At 44.2% G+C, this 22338-nt stretch overlaps 1 long non-coding RNA gene across 1 annotated transcript; it reads right to left on the bottom strand.

The window, feature by feature from the left end:
• Positions 1 to 13570: 13570 nt before the first annotated feature.
• Positions 13571 to 22268, bottom strand: LOC307199353. The gene is made up of 3 exons (XR_013831917.1): positions 21564 to 22268; positions 17490 to 17702; positions 13571 to 15698 (listed from the first exon to the last, which is right to left on the bottom strand). It is a non-coding gene; the product is annotated as an uncharacterized lncRNA (long non-coding RNA).
• Between the last annotated feature and the right edge of the window lie 70 nt (positions 22269 to 22338).

Below are 22338 nucleotides of genomic sequence, written 5' to 3'. Positions count from 1 at the left end.
TCCTTCAGATAAGGGCAGGGCGAGAGATGTCAGAAAAAGAAGAGGCAAGTGTGGCAGAAAGAACACAGGTAGGCTGTTTGGGCCTTGGGTCTGCCCACCACCAAGAAATGCAGATTCCAATAGTTTTCTTTTGAGGGAATGCAGATTTTGACATAAAAGGGACCCCATCTCTGCTTTTAGAAACACAAAGTATGACTATTTTGCCACACACTCTCTCTATCTTGATAATAATATCGTGAGCCAAAGGAACACACCTGGGAACTCCCACATCACTTATACCCATGTGAGGCAGGCTCTGAGGCGGGGAAACCCTCTTAGACTGCCCTCTTTTTTAGAACTTCGGGTAGATGAGGCACCTCTTCCAGGTCTCTCAGCGCCTGTAAAGATCTTTGCGTCAGGCTAAATTACTTCTTCCCTAGAAGTTCCCAGTTTAAGAGAAATGGTAGGAGCGATTAACCTCTATGATGTGTACTGATAAGGAGGGCACTTCCTAGACTGTTAGAATTTTGGGGTGGGGTTCAGTCACACAGTGGCAAATCCGGGTTGCACAATTAAAGTTGATCTGACCCTCTTGCACAACAGACCTGCTTCCCCTTAAAAAAGGCGGGCATTTGCTATGAGGAGAGTGACAGGATACTGCAGTGGAAAGGGGGAATAGTGCTCCCTGGGTGCAATGCAGTTTAAAGGTAAAGGTAAAGGTACCCCTGCCCATACGGGCCAGTCTTGACAGACTCTGGGGTTGTGCGCCCATCTCACTTAAGAGGCCAGGGGCCAGCGCTGTCCGGAGACACTTCCGGGTCACGTGGCCAGCGTGACATCGCTGCTCTGGCGAGCCAGAGTCGCACACGGAAACGCCGATTACCTTCCCGCTGGTAAGCGGTCCCTATTTATCTACTTGCACCCGGAGGTGCTTTCGAACTGCTAGGTTGGCAGGCGCTGGGACCGAGCAGCGGGAGCGCACCCCGCCGCAGGGATTCGAACCACCGACCTTTCGATCGGCAAGTCCTAGGCGCTGAGGCTTTAACCCACAGCGCCACCTGCGTCCGCAATGCAGTTTAACCTCCCTGCAAAGAGAATTGCTGCTTAGTAAAGAACCAGCATCATCTAACCTCCCTGCAAACAAATCAGGATGCATGCTCAATAAACAGGTCACCTGGAAGCGATAGATTTTAAAAAGAAAAGAAAACCCTTCCCCAGGGGCACAGTGCTCTATAGTCTAAATCGCAAAGAGAAAGTGTGCTACTTCTGGGAAGAGCTTTCTCAAAAATCTAATTGACAAATATTTTCAGCATCTCGGCTTGTTTGCTTGCTTCATTTCATTTATGAATCAATTCCCATAAAACAGCCCAAAGCAATTAAGAATAAAAACATCAACTATAAAAACATTTTTTTATTTAAAAGAAAATAAAAGAAAAAAAGCATTTTACATCCGATGCAGACTGGGATAAGAAGCTTCACTTTAAAGGCTTGAAGGAAAAAGTGCCATCAGTTGTCAAAAAATAACAGAGATGGTGCCTGTCTGATATATAAAATGGGAGGGAATACTCTTTGAGGAGCTGGGGAATGGAATACAGCGGTACTTCTGGTTACGTACTTAATTCGTTCCGGAGGTCCGTTCTTAACCAGAAACTGTTCTTAACCTGCAGCACCACTTTAGCTAATGGGGCCTCCTGCTGCCACGCTGCCACCGCACAATTTCTGTTCTCACCCTGAAGCAAAGTTCTTAACCCGAGGTAATATTTCTGGGTTAGCGGAGTCTGTAACCTGAAGCGTATGTAACCCGAGATACCACTGTATTGGCTTGGGTGTGAGGAGAGCGGTTGAACTGCCACCCCATATTGACAGCAGGTGGGGATCCTATGGAGAGTGTGATGATGTATCACAACATCCCTGGCATGGGGTGGGGGGATACCGTATTGGCCTGAATAGAAGCAGCACTCCCCCCCAAAAAAAATTCTGACTGTGAAAAGTTAAAGTGCGGCTTATATTCGCAACCTTATGGTATGCAGCCAGAAGTGTGGGGCAAACAGCGCCAGGAGCATGGCAAAGCGGTTCCCGCCCTGTGCGTAGTCCCTCATCCTCTCCCCTAAGGCCAGGAAGGGGGAGAGTGAGGAAGGGGAAGGCTGCTGGCAACGCAGCGTGGCTCCCCACCCACCCAGTGTGCAGCCAGGAGCAGCGAGGAATGGAGCGGCTCATATTCTGGTATTTTTTCTTTTCTTTCCCCCCCCCTCTAATTTTAAAGGTGTGGCTTATATTCAGGTGTGGCTTATATTCGGGCCAATACGGTATTGATGGGAGAGACAGGTGCTTCCACAGCAAAGTCCAATTCCTACATCATACAGAAAGGAGTGATCTATAACGGATGCCTTTTCCACCCAGTTCAGAAGACACAAGAAACAGCCTCAGGACCTGAAATGGCCCATGATATTAAGCCAAACAAGGGGGTTCCCAAAGATCAGATCATGACTGCTTTGTGCCTCCTACAGTTCTGCTCCTGCTGCACTACTGAAAGCAAAGCCATGGTTTGGCACAGCATTATATATGAACCCAGGCTTGTGGTTTATTTCTCTCCAGGCAAACCACAAGCTGTTAACCAAGATTTGTTCTCTGGCTTACCACCTACGGCTTTGCCTGGAGCAAAATAAACTACAAGCCCAGGTTCAGACATGACACTAGTTTTACGTCCAGTAAGACCAGAGGAGGAGCACACCATCTGCAACCTTCTCTCTAAGAACCCTCATATCTGCTGGTTCATGCTAAGCCATGGTTTGGTTTGTGCAAACTGGGTCAGTGCCAATGCAACCCCTCTCTGTGTGATCATTAGGTTCGATGGGCCTGGAAAGCTACATGCATTCAAATTCAAAGATAAAATGGAGCCTTTCAAAGGTGCTTTAGTGCCAGGACACAGCAATCAAATTACCATTGGCTCTAAGTAGGCTCCCACATGCTGCTAATCCATTGCCTGCAGCTAAATTGCAATCAGAAAAATGCAGCATTTTATTTCTTGCAGGGAGAGGGGATCAGGTTATAAAGACCTCTTCTTCTTTCCCCAGTTCTAAGTCCCTGTGGGGTTTTATATATATATGTGGGTGAGTGCACCAGCAGGCAAGGGAACTGTCTTTCAGAAAACAAGACTTAATCCATGTAGCCACTATTTGAACAAGTGCAAGCAGCAGAAATTGAGTGCCAGTCTCTGGCAAATGGAAGGGAGCGCTTATTAAGAGCTAGGAGGATTCACTGCCTGACACTTTCCCTCCAAATAAAGGTTGAAGCAACATGCAGAGCAGAGAAAGAGGTGTTCTACATCTATATCTTATGATTCTGTAACAAAACATGGTGCAGAGACTTCGGATAGAAACCTACACACTTGTCAGTCTCTCAAACATCTCTTGTTATCGAGTGAAAGGTAAGGAAAAAAAGGAGCTCATTTAAATCCCAAACAGCCATTATTACATAATGCTGTACGAATGAAGCTAATATTTCCTGAGGGTACTTTATAAAGGTATAAAGTACTATGGTGGAGTCTTCCAGGAATCTAGCAAGGTGTACAGGTGTTCATGGAAAGGGAGGAACAGCCTGTAGGGGGTCAATGATCCCTTCCAGACAACCTATTTATTCAGCATTCATCCTGATTCATTTGCAGGGAGACTAGACATTGCCACTTATTTACTGAGGATTCATTTTGATTTGTTTGCAGGGAGGTTACATCATGTTGCATCAAGTGAATGTTATCACACACTTCCTACAAGCCCTCCAACATTCTCCGATTAAAATAGGGATGTCCTGTTCAATTATTATTATTATTATTATTATTATTATTATTATTATTATTATACCATCCGACTGGGTTGCCCCAGCCACTCTGGGCAACTTACAACATATATAAAAACATAATAAAACATTAAAAAATTAAAAACTTTCCTATACAGAGCTGCCTTCCAATGTCTCTGGTGTGGATAACTCCATACCCTTCAACATTTCTCCAATGAAAATAGGAATATCCTAAGACCTAAGGAAAAGTGGGATGTTATGAGATCAAATCAGAAACTGGGGCAGCCTCTGTAAATCTGGGGCTGTCCCTGGAAAATAGGAACACTTGGAGGCAGAAGTGGAGCTAGCTGCTCTGGCACCTGAAGTGGCACACATGCTGTGCACCCAGGGGCGGGGCTAGATGCCCGCAGGGGAGGAGCTAGCTGCCACAAGGGGCAGGGCGAGCACCCCAGGGGGTGCCGCCCGCTGCGAGCGTCCCAGGAGGGCAGGGCGGTGATGTCACACCCCCTAGCGATGACACCCAGGGCAGACCACACCCACTGCACCACCCATCCTCTGCCAGTGCTTGGAGGGTCTGTTCCTAACAACTTTCAGCAGTCTTAACAAACTATAGTTACCAAGGTTAGGTGAGGAAGCCACGACTCTTCAAAGTGGGATAGTACTGCTTTAAATGCATAGTGCAGATGCGACCTGAGTGAAGTGTCTGCTGTGTTGTACCATCTCTCCAGAACACACATCCAGTGCAGTTTTGCTTTATAAGATGGCTCCTTTGCACCAGGACAGCAGAGGCTTTGCCCCAGTTGCTAGAAGCTATTAGCATAACTGTAACTTTGGTGAAATACACCCATGAACAAAAATAGGCTAACCAGATTTTACAATACTGTGAAATTTCTCTTTTGCTGCTGCTTTGATATGGGTGAGCTACCTTATTCTTAGGTCTGCTAATATGAACTGCTAAATGACTTGCTACTAACATGAGTTTGGCCAAGTTGCGGGAGGCAGTGGAAGACAGGAGTGCCTGGCGTGCTCTGGTCGATGGAGTCACGAAGAGTCAGACACGACTAAACGACTAAACAACAACAAATGTGGGTATAATGTTGGTCCCATTGCTACTGGATATTCTTAACTGCCCTATTAGTATGTCTAATGATATGTTTTAAATGGAATGCAATTGTTGAAATGCCACTGCTGTATGTTGGTGTATTTTGCTTGTTATGCCTATTGTACTATTGCACATAAACTGCCTTTCCTTAATTGCTTTGTGGGATTAAAATTTATTTTTTAAAATGCCCAAATGTGAATATTTCTCCACTGCACTGAGCAGCTGTGGGTTCTGTGGGACCCACAAACAGACATGCACATCTGAGAGAAAGAGATAAAAGTTATGTATTTTCAAGTGGCCGTTTTTTGTTAACTTCAGCAACAGTCTGAATACCCCAGGGACAAAATAGATACTGATTTTGTCCGTATTTTGCTAATTAGAGACTTTTGCTTTCACATACAAATAAAATAATAGTGAATTTGGAAAAGTTTAACCTGTCTTTAATATGGAGTCGCTGTGTGAGGCGATATTAGTATATTCTCAGATTTGATGCACAACATCATCTACTAGCAACTCTGTAGGAGTAGCTTGTGCTCACTTCCAACTCCAGTACAGAAATCACTCATCCACATAATACAAAGTAAATTTACCTAATTTCACATGACAGGTGATATGGGAGCGGGGAGAGAAACATGGGAGTCAGTGGCTCACAAGGGCCGTTTGTTCATTAATGAATAGGAATCTGAGTCTCTCCAGACCAGGCTGAAACATCCAACGAGCATAGCATCAAAAAATATCCCACCTAGCTCACTGCCTCACCTTGATTGAGCATCATTTAGGGCGGGGTAGTGAATGTGTGCCTTACAGGGATAATGGGAGTGGCAGTCCAGCAACTTTTGTAGGGCACTACTTTGAATTTGAATACCAGACCCAGGTAGCATGATTGTGACCAGCCCTGCATCATGTGGGGAGCGGTAGCTGAAATCTTCACTTCCCAGCTGTGATCTGGGGAAATATCCCTACCCTGTGCAGGAATTAGTATTAAGGTGGAGGAGGGAAGACTCCTATTGGCGCCAATGGTCTTGCTCAAGGAAACAAGAGGTCTCTTCCTGAGACTTTGCTACTGCCAGTCCAGTGTTCTTCCATTGTGGGGCCACAGATTTTGTTGAACTACAACTCTCATCATCCCTTGCCATCGGCTAAGCTGTCAGGGGATGATGGGAGTTGGAGTCCAACAACATATGAGACCAGAGAGCCCTGTTGTGCTCTGCTAGATAATGCTGAGATCCAAATATTCCCTTCCTCCAGTGGAAAGAGTCATTCAGTCAGAGGAGGAGGACTCCTTCTATTGGAGGAACAGAAACAAGCACTGGATCCAGCCCATTGTGAATAAAGATGAATTTATATCAGAGGGGATAAAGTAATCTCAGGAATTGTTGACAGTCTTCTGAGCGAGCAACACGTTCTTTGAGAACTGGGACTGGTACCAAGACATTCATTTAATTGGCAGAAGTTATGAGCAGCCAAGTAAGCAATACATACAGGGGAATTAGTAGATCACTTGAAGCTTGTTAACCTCCAGTCCACTCCCTGACCATGATGTCAAAAGTGGAATAAAATTCTAACATGGCTTCCTGTCCTTGAGTGGTCCTTATATGCGTGTTTTTTCAGTTGGAAGTCTTCCAGCAGAAACAGTTGGCGAGGGAAACAGATTAGGGTCATGCCTTTTGAATTTGTGTCAGGGATTTGTAGCAGAACCTGCTTGGCTCCATTTGAGCGAAGGATGTTGACATCTTCTGAAACTGTTCCATAATATTTGGATCCCACAGAAATCCCACATTGTCTTCACATACAATGATTCATGCAACCACTGTATTTTCCAGATATGTTTGGCTTTTTTTGTCAGTGTGTATTGAATGAGGGTACAGTCAAACCATCACTGAAGTGCTTCATAACCATCTCAGGTGCTAATTTATACCTAGTATGGGTGGTAAGCCCATGTCACTTCAGGTGGAAGCTCACATGAATAAACGTTCCTACACAACACACACACACACACACACACACACACACAACCTTTGTATAGAAGACTAGATGCTAGGAGGAAGGCTAGAAACCTTCTCCCTAACTCCTAGTTTTCTAGGCTCAGGGAATTCTCTTGGAATGGAGAACCATTCAGTAATACTGCCCAGGCAAGAGCTTTCCACATCATTGTTATCACTAGGCTTTAGTGCAGAGGCACCACAAGGTCTGTTGGGGGCCCAGGTGAGATGCTTTTTGTGTGGGAGAGTACTACCCTGGCCAGTGTCCCACTGCTCCTCTGGCAACCTCTATTTCTACCACCCCCCTGCTCTGGCTGATCTTTTATTTGCCCCAGGGGCGGCCCATCCCAATTTGCTGCTTGAGGGTCTGGCTAATTTATGTTCCAAGGGGAGTCCATTTTTTAATCACCCTTTTGCTTCAAGCTGCGCAATATTAATATCTGCAATACAGGTGACGTCAAGAACCTTTCAGTGCCCTTGGTAACAAAAGGAAACTTCAAATAGAAACCTTCTTGCTTGCTCTCAGGGTCAAATTAAACCTGCACCTTGTTTTAAATAATGAAATAGTCACTTAGAACACAGAGCAGGATCAAGGCCACAGAGGGCATTTTGTGTCCCGCTCCAAGATGTGCACATAGCCAAGATCCTCCCCAACGGAAGATTTCGTGTCAGTGCGATCTGGGACTTGGATATACTTGGCTCAAATAATGTGACTGATCTTAGATCTTTCCAGAAGAGCAAGGTTTCTTTTCCTCTCTCTCTCTCTCTCTCTCTCTCTCTCTCTCTCTCTCCCCCAACTCCATGTTTTTCTTTTTTGAAGTTCCAGGAACCAGGGGTGCTTTGCTTAACCCCCATTGCCCTTTCGGCCTGAAAGCAAAAAGGGAATTAAAAAACGTTAATGTTTTGAATAAACAAATCAAACACGTTTCTTTCCCCCACACACCCATATGTGGAGCAGTGGCTCACAATTAATTATATTTCTCTACAAAGCAATGTGCAGGTTACAGAACACATTGAAGCCATACATCATGGTGAACCGACAGCGGTGGGGGGGGGGGCTTTAAGCGACTGGGATTTTGCATTGCTTGCTCTTGGGACACAGCCAACAACAACAATATAAGAGCTGGTTTGAAAGAGCCACTATCAGCAGCTGTGCTGCAGATATTGGACATGATCCACCCTACCCTGCTGCATAATCTCTGTGTTTGTGTCACTGAAGACTCCCCAGTGATCCACAGCAGGCGGCAATAATGCTATTAGAGATTGCAAACTGACAGTTCTTTAGAGAACAGCACCCACTCCTGTCTAGGTGGGATGGGGCAGTCCAAGTTCAGCTGATGGAGGTAACTAGACGGTTTGGCCTTCCCATTTGGTTGGGCTTGTTGTGCAGTGAGAGATCAGCATGAAAAGTGGTACAGAAATGTAGAACTGAAATGCTATGTTTCAAACATGACCCACCCTTCCTACACAGACACGTGTTTACAGAACTGATATGCAATCCGGTATTCCGGTATCCGGAAACGAGAGTTGGTGTTCAGATTTAGGACAGCTTGGCTGCGAGAATTGTCAAAGACGGAGAGGGAGGGGTTTCTAACTAGAAACTGGGTTGCAGTCTTGGTTGGGGGAGTGTTGCCCATGTTGCTCTTTGGGAATCTGCTGCCTGATGTGACTGTGACTGTTTGTCTCCACATACGTTCTGTTTCAAAGGTGGGCATCTTTGTGGCCTGACCAGGGCATGACCAGGGCCCCACGGTGATCTGGCTGGGGGGCCAGAGACTAGCTGCCTGCCTGCTGGCGCTTGGCCATGCCGTTAGCTCTGGGCAGGGCTGCCCTCTGGGAGTGGGCTTAGCTAGCCAATCACCGCCGACTGGGCATGCTCCTGGGCGGGGGTTAAAGCGCAGTGCGGCAAGGCAGACACCCTCTCTGCCAGTTTGCTCAGCACTGGTGGTCTTCCTTTGCCCATGCACAGCGCCACAGGAGGTGCCCTCGGGTGCATTTCTAGACCACGCAATTGGAAGTGAGTTGGGCCCCAAGTGGCCAGACTCCCATGAGAACTGAGGGACTGCCTTGGAAGATGCTCCCAAATCATCTTCAACATGCAGGGATCCATTAGCAGACAAGTCAGTACAAAAAGGGTTCCTTGAAGGCAGAAAGTTTCCCGACTTGCTGCCTTAGGCAATATGTGGGCACGTGCTCACTTTGACTGAAACAGGAGTTAGGGACGGGTGAATCTGGCCATTTCAGTTCCTCATCTTTCCAACTCTCAGTTCTCCACATTTCCATATCAGTTTGGGGGTGGGGAGAGGTGTTTTGCTGTAGAACAGAGCATGAGAACAGGGGGCGCCAAATTTTAGTGTCACACAGGGCGCCACTGAAATTAGAAAGTGCCAAATCCACCGCTGTCAACACAGAAACACTGGGGAAAATGACCAGCTATATGTGGGTTATTTCTGAATTTATTCTCAGAGCATGAAAGGGAAGCCCCTCTATCTGTTCAGATTCTAAATGAACCCATGGCTTGTTGATATCTTCTGTAATAACTGGAATAGCTAAGCTGATTTGCCAGGTAGCACAATTCTAAATTTGGGGTTCCCCTGCTGCACTGTTTATTTAACATATTTATTCCCTGTTTCCCCATTCACCTTGTATTTACCATTGTTAAAATAATAAACAAAAACTAGCAGAACCCTATAAAACAATTTGTGATGAAAGAATAAGATTATTTTATAAAGGCAACAGGCCTGGCTCCTACAGGTACCAACTTATTATTAGGGTTTGTTCTCCCTGCAACTTTGGCCACAGGCTGACATGACGAAATGAAGGCAGTCAAACTTCCCCAGCCACCAGGGGGGCCACTAGGGGGCGCATCGGAAGATGGCTGACAATAACATCTCTCCGACCCACACAAGGTAATTTGGAGACTATGGTGGGAGTAATTAGCCTCCCTACCCCCCCCCCGGATGGTGGGGGGGACTGCCTTGCCTGCTGTGCCCTATACCACCCCCGAATTTGTGGGGATGGGGGCACTAGGCACAAAGCCCTCCTGTGGGATTCCGGTGCTCCTCGACGCCGTCCCTGATCTGCGCCACTAGCTGCAAGAACTTCAGAAGAAACAATTTGGATGAAGGAATGCACATATCTCAAGGAAGAAGGGGGAGTAAAGACTGCTAACAGAAGAGATCTCTGATAAAATAAGACGAGTCGGAGGAACAAGAGAAATCATGAGAAGATACGCCAAGACTCGGTATGGCAAATGACTGGTGGGGGAGGGGAAAAAAAACTTTCCTTTCTTTCCTTATGTGATTAAACAAGAATCCCCTCCCCTCATGAGTCAGAAATGTCATTTTAAGGACTTAAGCTGTGGATTTACGGCTGTGTGGAGATAAACTTTCGAACCAAAGCATGTTTTAAGAAGAGCGTGGAATGTATAAGAGCTTTGGAATGACGCAGTTAAAAATGCCGTCGCCATATTGGGAAGTTCTATCAGAGGACTTAAGTCTGAGAGGAGAAATAGAGCTGTTTTTATATTGTGGGTGAAACTCCTCAGTGGGACTTAAGAGTGACAGTTTTGCGAGATTAATGATGGAAAGAGCGATGTTATCAATGAAGGCGATGATATATGGAAACCATCTCGATTTGAGGATTGGAAGAACGGAAAAATTCACACAGGATTATTATTGGTGTTTATCGGCTTAAGGAGACTATCAGAAGAGATCATAAAGAAAAAAGAGAAAATATATGAACAAGATGTGATGTGGAAACAGCAAGATAAGACTGGATAGAATTATGAACTCTGTTTGGATTGATTTGGACTGATTTGGACATTAACGCAGTAGCAAGAAGATGATCAGAATCCCCCTTCGGATCTTGAAATATGGGTCCCCCCAACAAAATTTAAAATTCGGCTTTGTAATTCGGAATTTATGTGATGTGATTTAATTTGATTTGATTGGCCGGTTAATAAAAATTATTTTTTTAAAAAAAACAAACTTCCCCAGCCACCTGTTTCTCCCTGCTAGGAACATACTGCAGGAGGACCTGCTGCAGAGCACCTGGGGGCCTTGGGCATATCTTTTTTTAAAAAAATAATTTTTATTCATTTTCCAAACAATTTTATACAATCAACACATAATTTATCACTCATTCTTTAGTTTTTGACTTCCCTCAGTTTCTCTGTCAATCTTTCGTAAAATTTCTATTTATTGACGCATTTCTAAATATAATATTGCCTTTTAGAACTCCTTTTCCTCTTACTCTCTTTTTTGCACTATTTCTTACTATCTCACAGAGTCTCTTCAAAACCAACAAGCATTGTCTGTACCTCACATATGTTTTTCAGATATTCTGTAAATCTCCCCCAGTCCTCGATAAACTTTTGGTCTTTCTGATATCGAATTTTCCCAGTCAATTTATCCAGTTCTGCATATTCAGTCAATTTCCTTCTCCATTCTTCCACTGTTGGAATTTCTTCCTGTTTCCATCTTTGGGCCAGAAGTATCCTTGCAGCAGTCACTGTGTATTGAAACAGTTTACAGTCTCTCTTATTGATTTCGTTTCCTACCATTCCTAATAGGAAGGCCTCTGGGTTTTTTAACAAACGTATATTTCAACATCTTTTTCAGTTCATTATATATCATTTCCCAGAAGCCTTTCATCCTTTTACACTCCCACCACATATGATAGAAAGTACCTTCTTTTTCTTTACATTTCCAACACTTATTGCATGTTTTGTACATTTTAGCCAGTTTAACTGGCGTTATATACCATCTGTAAACCATTTTCATTACATTTTCTTTCAACGCAGTACATGCCGTAAATTTTAGCCTTTCATTCCATAATTTCATCCAATCGTCATATTGTATATTATAACCAAAATCTCTTGCCCAATGTATCATTACTGATTTTACCTCTTCATCTTTTGTATGACACTCCAGCTACATTTTAGACAGATTTTTATATTCATTATTCAATACCTCCGCTTGAAATTTTGATTCTTTACCTTCATACCCACACATTCTACAATCTTTTTTAAACATTTAATTAATCTGATAGTAATGTAACCAGTCATGAACAAATTCTTTCACCTCTTCATAAGTTTTCATTTTCCATTTCCCCCCTCTCTTATTACCAATTCTCCATATATTATCCACCTCCCCCTCATATTGATTTTTTTCACGCTCATCACTTCTAATGGTGAAATCCAGTGGGGAAGTCTAGGTTCCAACAAATTTTTGTACCTCTCCCACACCTCTATCAATGATCTTCGAAAGATGTGGTTTTCGAAACCTTTGTGATTTTTTTTCTTTTCAGCCTCCAAGGCATCTTCCCGCTTGGTGTTTCGTCCCCGTTTACTCCCTTTCCAATGCAATGACCTGCCCAGATGCAGAATGAAGGCTCTCAAATTTATGTAGTAATCTGTTGAAATATGCTGACAGAGCTGACCAGTAAGATAAACCATCTCTTACAGGTCAGGCTACTGCCAGGTAAATGGTTAGGGCTGCCTCTGAAGAAGGTTCAGAAACTTCAGCTAGTGCCAGGTTGCTCACTGGAAGACAGTTTGAACATATTACACCAATCCTGGTCTGACTGCACTGGCTACCAATTAGTTTCTGGGCCTAATTCAAAGTGCTGGTTTTGACCTATAAAGCCTTAAATGTCTCAGGGCCACAATACCTCAAGGACCGCCTCTTTCCATATGAACCTACCTGTACCCATCATCTTCTGAGGCCTTTCTTTATGTGCCTCCTCCTCGAGAGGCCCGGAGGGTGGCAACATGAGAAGGGGCCTTCTCTGCAGTGGCTCCCCATCTGCGGAATGCTCTCCCCAGGGAAGTTCTCCTGGCGCCTTCATTATACACCGTTACGCACCAGGCGAACTTCCTTTGTGGAGACCTATCTTCTCCCATCAAACTAATTGAAGGACCACTTCTGCCCAAAGAACCTGTCCCATATTCTGCAGTCATAACTGGGGGCCCTGCTCCATGTACCCTCCCCACCCTCTTCAGAAGAAAAGTGTGTGGAGACCAGAGATAGGACTTTGTCAGCTGTGGCACCCAGGCTCTGGCCTGTACTTCCATTCCCTTCCATCTCGTTCCAGAACCAAAACTTGATCGGATTGAATTTGGGGTTGAGGATGGCCACTTAGGTTTTTCATATTTGTTTAATTGAGTAATTATTTGTTGACTTCAGAGGCATTTTAATGTGTTTTATTCCTCCCCTGCAAACCTCCATGCTACCTTTGCTCCTGAAGAAGAGACAGTGGTTTGGGAAGGAGCTACAGTGCGGTTCCTCCAATGTTACTTTGTTTTTGTTTTTTTAAATATGTTTATTTGTTTTTCCAAATACAAAAAAAGGCATACACCAAGAACAATACACCGAATAAAAACAAAAAATCCAATTTTCAGACTCATGTTTACAGAACCTGCTTTCTTGACCTCCTCACGCCTCCCTTTTTTCTGTTCCTCTTTGTCCAATCAGATACAGAAAATCCTTACCCTTCTTCAAAACTCATTTCTAATTATTGTAATCACTTCTATTATGTCTCCAATCTTTCCTCCTTATAATTGAACACCTTTAACATATTATTTACTTTGACATAATATAACCTTATTTTTTCACCCTTTTTCTATTACATTTTTTGCATATTTTTTAACACTGTACCACTGATGCCATATTATTTCATATCCAACATCATTTTAGCATTTATACACTCCTCCAATGTTACTTTGAGCTCACGATGTAACTATAATTTTTCTGAGCAGGGCAGGAAAGCATTGCCTTGCAATGGCTCCCGGGCTGCTAGAAGTGCCCTGCGCCGTGTGCTTCATCAGCACAGATACCATCAACTCTTTTGATCTCCTTTGTGGTTGTTTGCAGAATGTCTCAGGTACACCAGATCATAGCCAATAATAAAGAGAATGGAGGGCAGGTGTGAAATTGAACTACTTGTCTGTGCAAATGTTACCTGCAGTGACACTGGAAGTGCTAACAGTCCCTCCAGCAGTAACAAAAGTAGGAGGCCCATTAAAGTTTTGGTGGCCTTACGGGATGGCTCCAGAGGCCCCTTGGGAGGACAGCATTTTGGAGCTATCTCCCCCCCCAAAAAAAAAAAAAAATCTCCCCTGGCGGCTCCTTGAGTTGATTGCACTTTCTTCCTTTCAGATAATATAATTAACCCCCAACACCTATGCAGCGAAGACTGCTTCTAGGAAACTGGAAGGGGGCTGTTTAACACCTCCTCTTCCACAGTGGCGCAGTTCTACTCTGTGGGTGCATTTAGATTCTTTAAAACATTCAGGAAAGGAAAGCTTTCTCCTGCTATCTTGTCTAATTGTGTCCTAAGGATACCACCTATGTTCGGAGCTTCCTGTTTCACATCTTACCTCTGCCGAAAACTCCCTGTTGCCTTAGATGAGTCACCATTTCTTAGTGCCGTCTGCAACATGAGGGTGAACATTCTAGTTGTAATAATTCATTAGTGCTTCGAACACTTAAAATAAAGGGGGGGTATCGGTTTTGACCACGAATGGTTGTGCGCTCCTGTTATTGAGATCTGACTGTCTCAAGAGACAATGGAGAAGTGGGCAATTTACCACCATCAGGATCAATGCCTCAATGCCTTCCACATTCCCAGCATGTTCACACTCCTGTCTCAGCGACGTCTACACTGGTTTTGCACTAGGGTTTTACATTTCTGCTTGTGCAAGGTGCATATCTGATTTCTGGCAAGGCATCCTACCCACTGCAACCTCTCATGCCCTTAACAAGAGGTGTTCTTGTGGCTTGGGGGATTCTTTGTAGGGCATATAGCAAAGATGCTGCAACACAAAGGGGAAATGGATGAAAATCGGATGCTTAGCCTTGTGCTAATAGTACAAGCTTATATTAATAAGGGCTACTACGGAAGGGCTCAGAGAATTTCCTAACCTCAAATTTACTCCAAGTTAGTTTCTAAAAGGTGTTCTTTCTCCCCCCCCCCCAAAAAAAAATACAGCTTGTCTCATAGAAGCTGCAGCCCTTTCACTCGCCAAAGCTGTAGACATTCTCAACCGTCTCTTCCTTTGGGAGTGGGTGGAGCAGAAGACAGGAGTGTGGTCATATTTTATCCAGGCAGGATGATGGAAGAGAAAGCAATTGCTGAGCCTGTGTGGAGCTTTTCGCCACCTCCGCTCCTGCGTTCCTGAAACTTGACACCTCCACTAAATTTGTTTTGTTTTGCTTTGTTCCAAAGCGCTCAGACTTCAGATGAAGGTGTCTTGACATTCACATTCATTATGTGAATGAACTGTGAAAAGAAAAGAAAAAAAGCCCGGCTAAACTCTTCTTTGTGATATTAATCCACAGCTGCGTTTTGGAATAAAACTGCTGCCATTCTTTCCCTCTGATCAGAAGCCCACAGATCATCCCACACAGCCTCCGGGGCTAACTTCAGAGGGGTGGGTGGGAAGTAGCCACTTTGCGTTGAAAAATGGGATTCCAAGTCAGTCCTTCCCAACTTGCAATTCTCTGATAGGCCACGGAGTCCTCTATGGGGGAGAAAGGCACAGTAATGTTCCCATCATTTAACACAGTAGAATCATATCCTGGGAACCAGATTGGCTTCATTTAACACCAGCTGGAGGACGTCTGTAAATAAAAGCTTCAGTTTCCTTCATGTGGCAAAGAAACATTCGCTTTGGGGCAGATGTGGTTGGGAACTTGTTTTACCCTGTTATATTCTTGGCTTTCCGTGCCAGCAATTTAAATGTGAGCACCAAAGGTTGTTTGAGACAGCGCAAGCTGTGGTAATTATTCCGTTTCTCAGTTTATCGCTCCTCATAGCAGATGTCTCTTGGGATGGAGTTGCTGCAGAGGAAATAAAGAGACGGAAGATGGAAAAATAGTTGGGAAAGCGGATGGAAGCAGGTAACTTTATCTCAGTGGAGCAGGGCATCCTGAGATTATCTGAATTGGAAGAGACCTGTGCGAATCAGGCATACTAATACACACCTGTAGAGGTCCAGGCAGAAACCTGCATACTGGCTCCCAAGAAACCTCTGCCGAAACTGAAGCGTGTGAAATATTTTGACAGCCCCAACCCTACATGCCTTAGGCCCACTACAGTTTAATCCACACGAACCTGACCCCTTTGTGCAGGAGAAAGTAAGAGTCACCATACTATGGCGCTTGCCCCTCCAGGTGACCTGAGCAGGTGAGCCTAACCACACACACTACTGCAGCGGCTCCATTCGAGGCCTAGTCATAGTTTATCACATCACATTCCCAGTAAACCGTGGTAGTGCTGACCTATGGGAAGCTGATTTATAATATAAATGAATATACTGCTTTTCTACTACTGTAGCCTGGGCAGCTTATATATAAAAAAAGGTAAAGGTAAAGGACCCCTGACCGTTAAGTCCAGTTGCAGACAACTCTGGGGTTGCGGTGGTCATTTCGTTTTACAGGCTGAGGGAGCTGGCGTTTGCCCACAGACAGTTTTTCTGGGTCATGTGGCCAGCATGACTAAGCCGCTTCTGGAGCAATGGAACACTGAAACCAGAGCAGCGCACAGAAATGCCATTTACCTTCCCACCAGAACGGTACCTATTTATCTACTTGCACTGTTTGGCGTGCTTTCGAACTGCTAGGTTGGCAGGAGCTGGGACCGAGCAATGGGAGCTCACTCCATCGCGGGGATTCAAACTGCCAACCTTCTGATCAGCAAGCCCAAGAGGCTTGGTGGTTTAGGCACTGTGGTTTAGACCACAGTGCCACCCGCATCCCGGGCAGCTTATAGCAAAAGGATAAAACAGTATGATGTTGCCATATACAAATGTCACATTTTGTTATACTGTAATCAGCACCATGGAAGCCAGTGGTGGTGAAGTTAAAAGATGTTACACATTAAAATCTAGCAGTTGTCAAGCTAAAATATGTTATACATCAAAAGCCCTTTGGGGTGAATGTATGTCCCATTTCTGACAGAAAAGGCACAGGTAATGCTATCCAGGTTCTGTCCATGGAGGGAGGGTGCAGGTCACATGTGACAGTCTCCTCCATTCACAGTCTTTCCACATTAGGAGGGAAGGTCTGAAAGGACCGAACTCAGTCTCCCCTGCAAAGAGCAAGTAATGCTGTAGTGACCAGAGTGTCAGGCTAGGATCTGGGAAACCAGGGTTCAAATCCCCACACTGCCATGAAGCTCACTGTGTGACCTTGAGCCAGTCACAGTTTCTCAGCCTAACTAATAATAATAATAATAATAATAATAATAATAATAATTTATTTGTGCCCCACTCATCTGACTCAGCCACTCTGGGCAGCTTCCAACATTTATAAAAAGCATAATAAAACATTAAACATTAAAAAACCAACCTCACAGGGTTGTTGTGAGGATAAAATTGAGTGGGGGTGGAGTATGTGCGTCACTTTGAGAGCCTCAGAGAAGCTGGACAAAATTGTAATGATAAATAAATAATAAATAAATTGGGAACCCTGTGTGTTTAGGGTTCCCAGTCACAGAACATTTTCAGAACACTGAATCAAAACTTTATAAACCGCATTCAATTTCATCCCTAAAAATGAGTTCAAGCACCATAACAGCATGTAAAACCCAGAAATCGGTCCCAATGGCAATTTTTTTAAAAAGGACTTCACCTGGTTTCAAAAGGCTCTTAAGATAGGCACCAGGTGAGCCTTTGCGGGAAGGGAATCCCATAATCAGAGCAGCAGCACCAGAGAGGCCCTCTTCTTCATCGCTGAAAGCTTACACTTCTGAGAAGCCAGCCGTACTAGAAATGCAGCAGGACTGACAGGCTTCATCTTTATTGCACTTTACTGCATCTCTTTCATTGCTGCGCTGCCTGGATGCTGTTCAAAGTGGAAACTAGTTTAAGATGCTGAAAAACCAAAACAAAAAAGCAGAACCCCAAAGACGCACCACCTGCCTTAGATGTACAAAACAGCCAAATGCACAATTGTTTCTCGACTTTGCACACACTTCTCCCACCCACCTGCTCACTTATATCAGAAGAGATGGAAAGGGAAGTATATTAATTTGGGGAGGGAAGATGTGCGAGGACAAAGGTGGGCGTAAGTTGAAAGCAGTGGAAACAAGCCGGGGGGGGAGGGGGGGAGAATAGCAGAGAGAAAGTGCATCAGAAGCAGAGAAAGAGAGTGAGAGAGCCGGAAAGCAAGCCAAGAACGAGGAGCCCCTGGGCTCTGAAGAGCATATGATGTATGTTTATTCTTACCACAAACCAGAAGTATGTTCCCGTTTGAAATGGTTGAATCCACAGCTGTTTTAAAATCCCTCGGTACTTCTGAGACAAATGATCCAAGTCAGACTGTGCTAACAGGGTCAGCTTTAGAGCCAAGAGAGAACTGTGACTGATGCCGAATCATGGCAATTCCATCCCTTTTCGCATCAATCACTGCTCAGTGGAAATCCTGGGGGACTGTCAGGCTCTCATACAATGCTGTTTACATTAGAAGATGATGTAAAGCTCCACCTGAGATCCTCCACGGCTGCTGCCGGATTATAATCCAGGCTAGCCAGACAGGCATAGGCTGTTATTGTTCCAGCTGTGGGAGAGTGGTGGAAGGCACTGGGGAGCAGCTTCCTCAACCCACAGTTGCAAAGGGACAAGCGGCGATGCCCTGTAAAACTGACTCACTGTGTCATGTCTGCGGGGCAAATATTATCTCTCCATTCCAGTTACTATGAATGAAGAACCTTGGGGAAGGGGATATTGTGTGCCCCGAACGGTCCCTGCAGTAGCTGCTCCTGATGTTGCTGTAATTGCTAAAAGAGCTTGAATGCATTTCTTCACAGCAGCCATCTTAATTCGCTTCCAAAGAGATTTACCGTTGGTAAAATATTATTTTTACTCTTTGATTCATGCCCTAAGGTGATAAACTTGCCCTAAACGCCAAAGTTAATCTATCACGGGTGTTTTATTTTTCTTTACCCTTTTTCTCTCTCCCTTGCTCTCGCCTGCTTTGATGACAATCTCCCCTAGGAAAGCAGTTAAGGATCTCCAAACACTGTGCAATTGAGAGATCAAATTGGAGTGTAAAACAAGAACAAACAAAATAGTAATTCTACTGTATAGTGGATATCTTAGATCATGGGTAGGTAAACTAAGGCCCGGGGGCCAAATCAGGCCCAATCGCCTTCTAAATCCGGCCCGCGGAAGGGCCAGGAATCAGCAGTTTTTACATGAGTAGAATGTTTACTTTTATTTAAAACGCATCTTTGGGTTATTTGTGGGGCATAGGAATTCGTTCATATTTTTTTTCAAAATATAGTCCCCCGCCCCCAAGGTCTGAGGGACAGTGGACCAGCCCCCTGCTGAAAAGGTTTGCTGACCCCTGTCTTAGATATTAAAGGAAAGCCAGCCACATCTTGATCGAGAGACTTCAAAGATCACATAATCTAAGATAGTCCTAAATACCTGAATAGCAGAGCTGCCCTATACTTTCCACAGTAATTTTAATTCACTTGACAAAGTTTGGCGTGTGGCCCTCAGAAGATTGCCAGGCAAGGAATGTGGCCTGTGGGCTGAAAAAGTTTTTCTAACCCTGAGCTACGTGGTCAAAAAGTCTGGCCTAGTATATTTCCTATGTTTCTCAGATTACTATTTCATCATGCAAAAGGACTGTGGGGAATGGCCTTGCCTAGTCATTTTCGAAATCACAGGATTAATTAATGTCTGCAGCTTCCCAAGACCATTTTACTGCACAGTTTTCAGGTGCAGAAGCACCACAATACCAATCAAAGCACACTCAGGCTTTGCAAGTATTTTCTTTCTTTTTCACTTGTAAACATCCAGGAAAAACACACTGAGATGCTGAATTGCCTTAATTGCCCAGCAGTGGCAGAAGGTGAGTTGGCAGTGTTATCTTCAACCCACACAGACTGATTCTTCACCTCACCATATGTCTGCTCAGACATTTGCTTGTCACCAGAACAAACTGCAGAGCAGCTTGGAAACTTCATGAAAGCTGTGCCGTTTGCTAGAGATGTAATTAAAATGCCTCCCCACCCCCCACCCCGCCAGCCTGCTGAAGAATCCAAGAATATGGTTTTGTTGTTGCTGTTGCAACCCTTGCTTTTCCCTCCTGACTTTTTATCTGTTAGGATCTTTAATCTATTAAACAGACACTAAACAATATCCACTGTGATTCTTCAAGAAGTATTGTAGGAAACTGATGGGCATGTCTGCATTCTTGTGGGAAAAACCCTGCTAAATCAAATCAGGAGTGAGCAACCTCAGCTTAATTTCATGCAGCCCATGGCCTACTTTCATGTAGGCAAAAATGTGGGGAAAGGGGTTGTACCATCTATTTTTGGCACTGGCTCTATCCACTTTTGACGCTGGAGTAAAGATCTTTTAAGCATTTGAAAAATCTGTTAGGAGAATTCATGTATCTTTTCATTGGCTGTCTCTAGGTCCTTAGGTAGGTCCATTACAATGTCCCACAGCCAGAGGATGCAACTGCTTGCAATATTATTGTTTTTCTCCCATCACTCTGTTTTCGGTAACTATCAGAATGGATTGGTCATTTTCTCAGTATTATCTAGTGACTACGCGGCATCTAACGACAAATGTTGCCAACTTTAGCAATTGGCATTATAATATCCATATTACACTGCTCTGTGTTATGTATCTCTTCTTGAACCAGTTAGTTTAAGAAACAAGGAGAACAGCTAACCCTTTTCAGTTTTGGGGTAAACTCAATGAACAAGGATACATTAAAAAATTGCACAAAAAATTGCAGGTGTTATATGATTGCCAGCTGTGTGCTGTGTAAATCTGTTCAGATAAAATTGAATGGCACTGACTATAATAGATGGTCGGATTTGGGATTAGGCCAATGGAAAAGAGGAAGTTGTTCTTTACCAGCTGATACACATTTTAATTTATAGTGTAATGGATTAGTCCAATTACCCCTGTTTAGAGTAGCCAAATAAGGCTTAAGTATGAATACAGTCACTCACTCTGGAATTACATACAATATTCAGCAACATATATTGCTTGTTCCATCTATGTATAGTAGGTGCCAGCCATTTCTCAACTTGGATTCTGTTTCACAGAGCAGGGCTGGTCATGCTCTGAGTTACTGTGGTGCAGGAATTTAATATTTTGGGGACTTGAAAGAGAAACTCTTCTGCTTGAAGGAGAAACAGAAAGCAAGGAGGCAAGGAAATAAAAAGAAAACATTCTGTTGATGATGGGTGGGTAGCACGAGGAAAGAAACCTTTTTCTGCTATTCAGACTGCGTAGAATTCTAAGAAATTCCATCAGATATTTTGAATTCCCCCCCTCCTCTTTCCCTGTGTCCTGTTCATTCATGAGCTGTGAGATATAGGAGCTCTTTCACTCCTTAATCCACAGCAGGAGACCTGGTGGCGTTCCACTTTCGCTGTATGATCCGTTTGCCTATGAAGGTGACTCTGCAGCACCAGGCTCCATGTTCTTCAGACATGCCTGCATTTTCATGCCATGATGATGCACAACAGCCTGGAGAAACTGAACAGAATTTGTTTAGGATCATATTGATTCTTATAATTTTCAGAAGATCTGCCACTAAAATACAAGAAGCAGAGAGACAAGAGTCCAACTCTAGGTTTTAAAACATTAGAATGTAGTCTAGATTTTTTTGAAAGCCTTTTTTTTACAGTAGATACATGTGGCATGTTAAATAATGCTCTCAGTTGAACTATACCCCTGTGTAGAAATTATCTGAATTGATACACTTTTGTTTCCCATAGCTGTGCAAAACTTCCTGATCCTTGCCCTTTTACCAAAATAAAAAAGGGGAGGGGAGAATTTCAGGTGTTACTGTCTTGTAGGAGGAGAATCATTTTAAGTCAGCCTAATATTTGATCATACGTAAACACTGTGAGCTGCTAGGTCTGTGCTGAAGTTTAGGGTTTCTGTTTTGTTTTGCTTTTTAAAAAATAAATAAAATAAAATAAACATTTTCTCCTTGAATGTGAGCGCATCTCATTCTGGGCAATGCAGGGGCCTGTGAGGGCGTTCAAGTGTTTAACTGGGCCCACCCTAAATTAGAACATCAAGACAAAAGCAGACATCTGAATATGAACAGGCTCTTTTCAGCACCTCCTCTCAGCAAACTGAATAGTAGATAAAAGGGGCCTGAGGGGAGTTTGGAGTCCATTATTTATCTATCCCCAGGGGCCCTTCCCCCATTCGGTGGTTCTATACACTGGGCCAGATTGGGCTTTTAAATCTCAGACTGCGGGAGGGCAGAGCAGCACTACGGCAAGAGGAGAGCCAGGAGCAGTTCTGCTTCCAAAAGCGTTTTATAGGCCGAAGCCGCTTGCATGGCCTTTTCTACGACCCATTGTGAATGGGGCCCAGGCCATAAGGCTTCAGCACTGCTGCTCGGCTACCCCCATCGCCTTGGCAACAGGCCTTTGGAGTAAACCTTTTGTAGGACTGTCCTCTATCTGAAGGTCAAGCCTGGTTCCAAGACA

This window comes from Podarcis cretensis, assembly GCF_951804945.1.
Source record: "Podarcis cretensis genome assembly, chromosome: 12".
NCBI classification, from domain to species: domain Eukaryota; kingdom Metazoa; phylum Chordata; class Lepidosauria; order Squamata; family Lacertidae; genus Podarcis; species Podarcis cretensis.
Note: the sequence above shows the minus strand (reverse complement) of the source record. Positions and strands in the feature narration are given on the sequence as shown.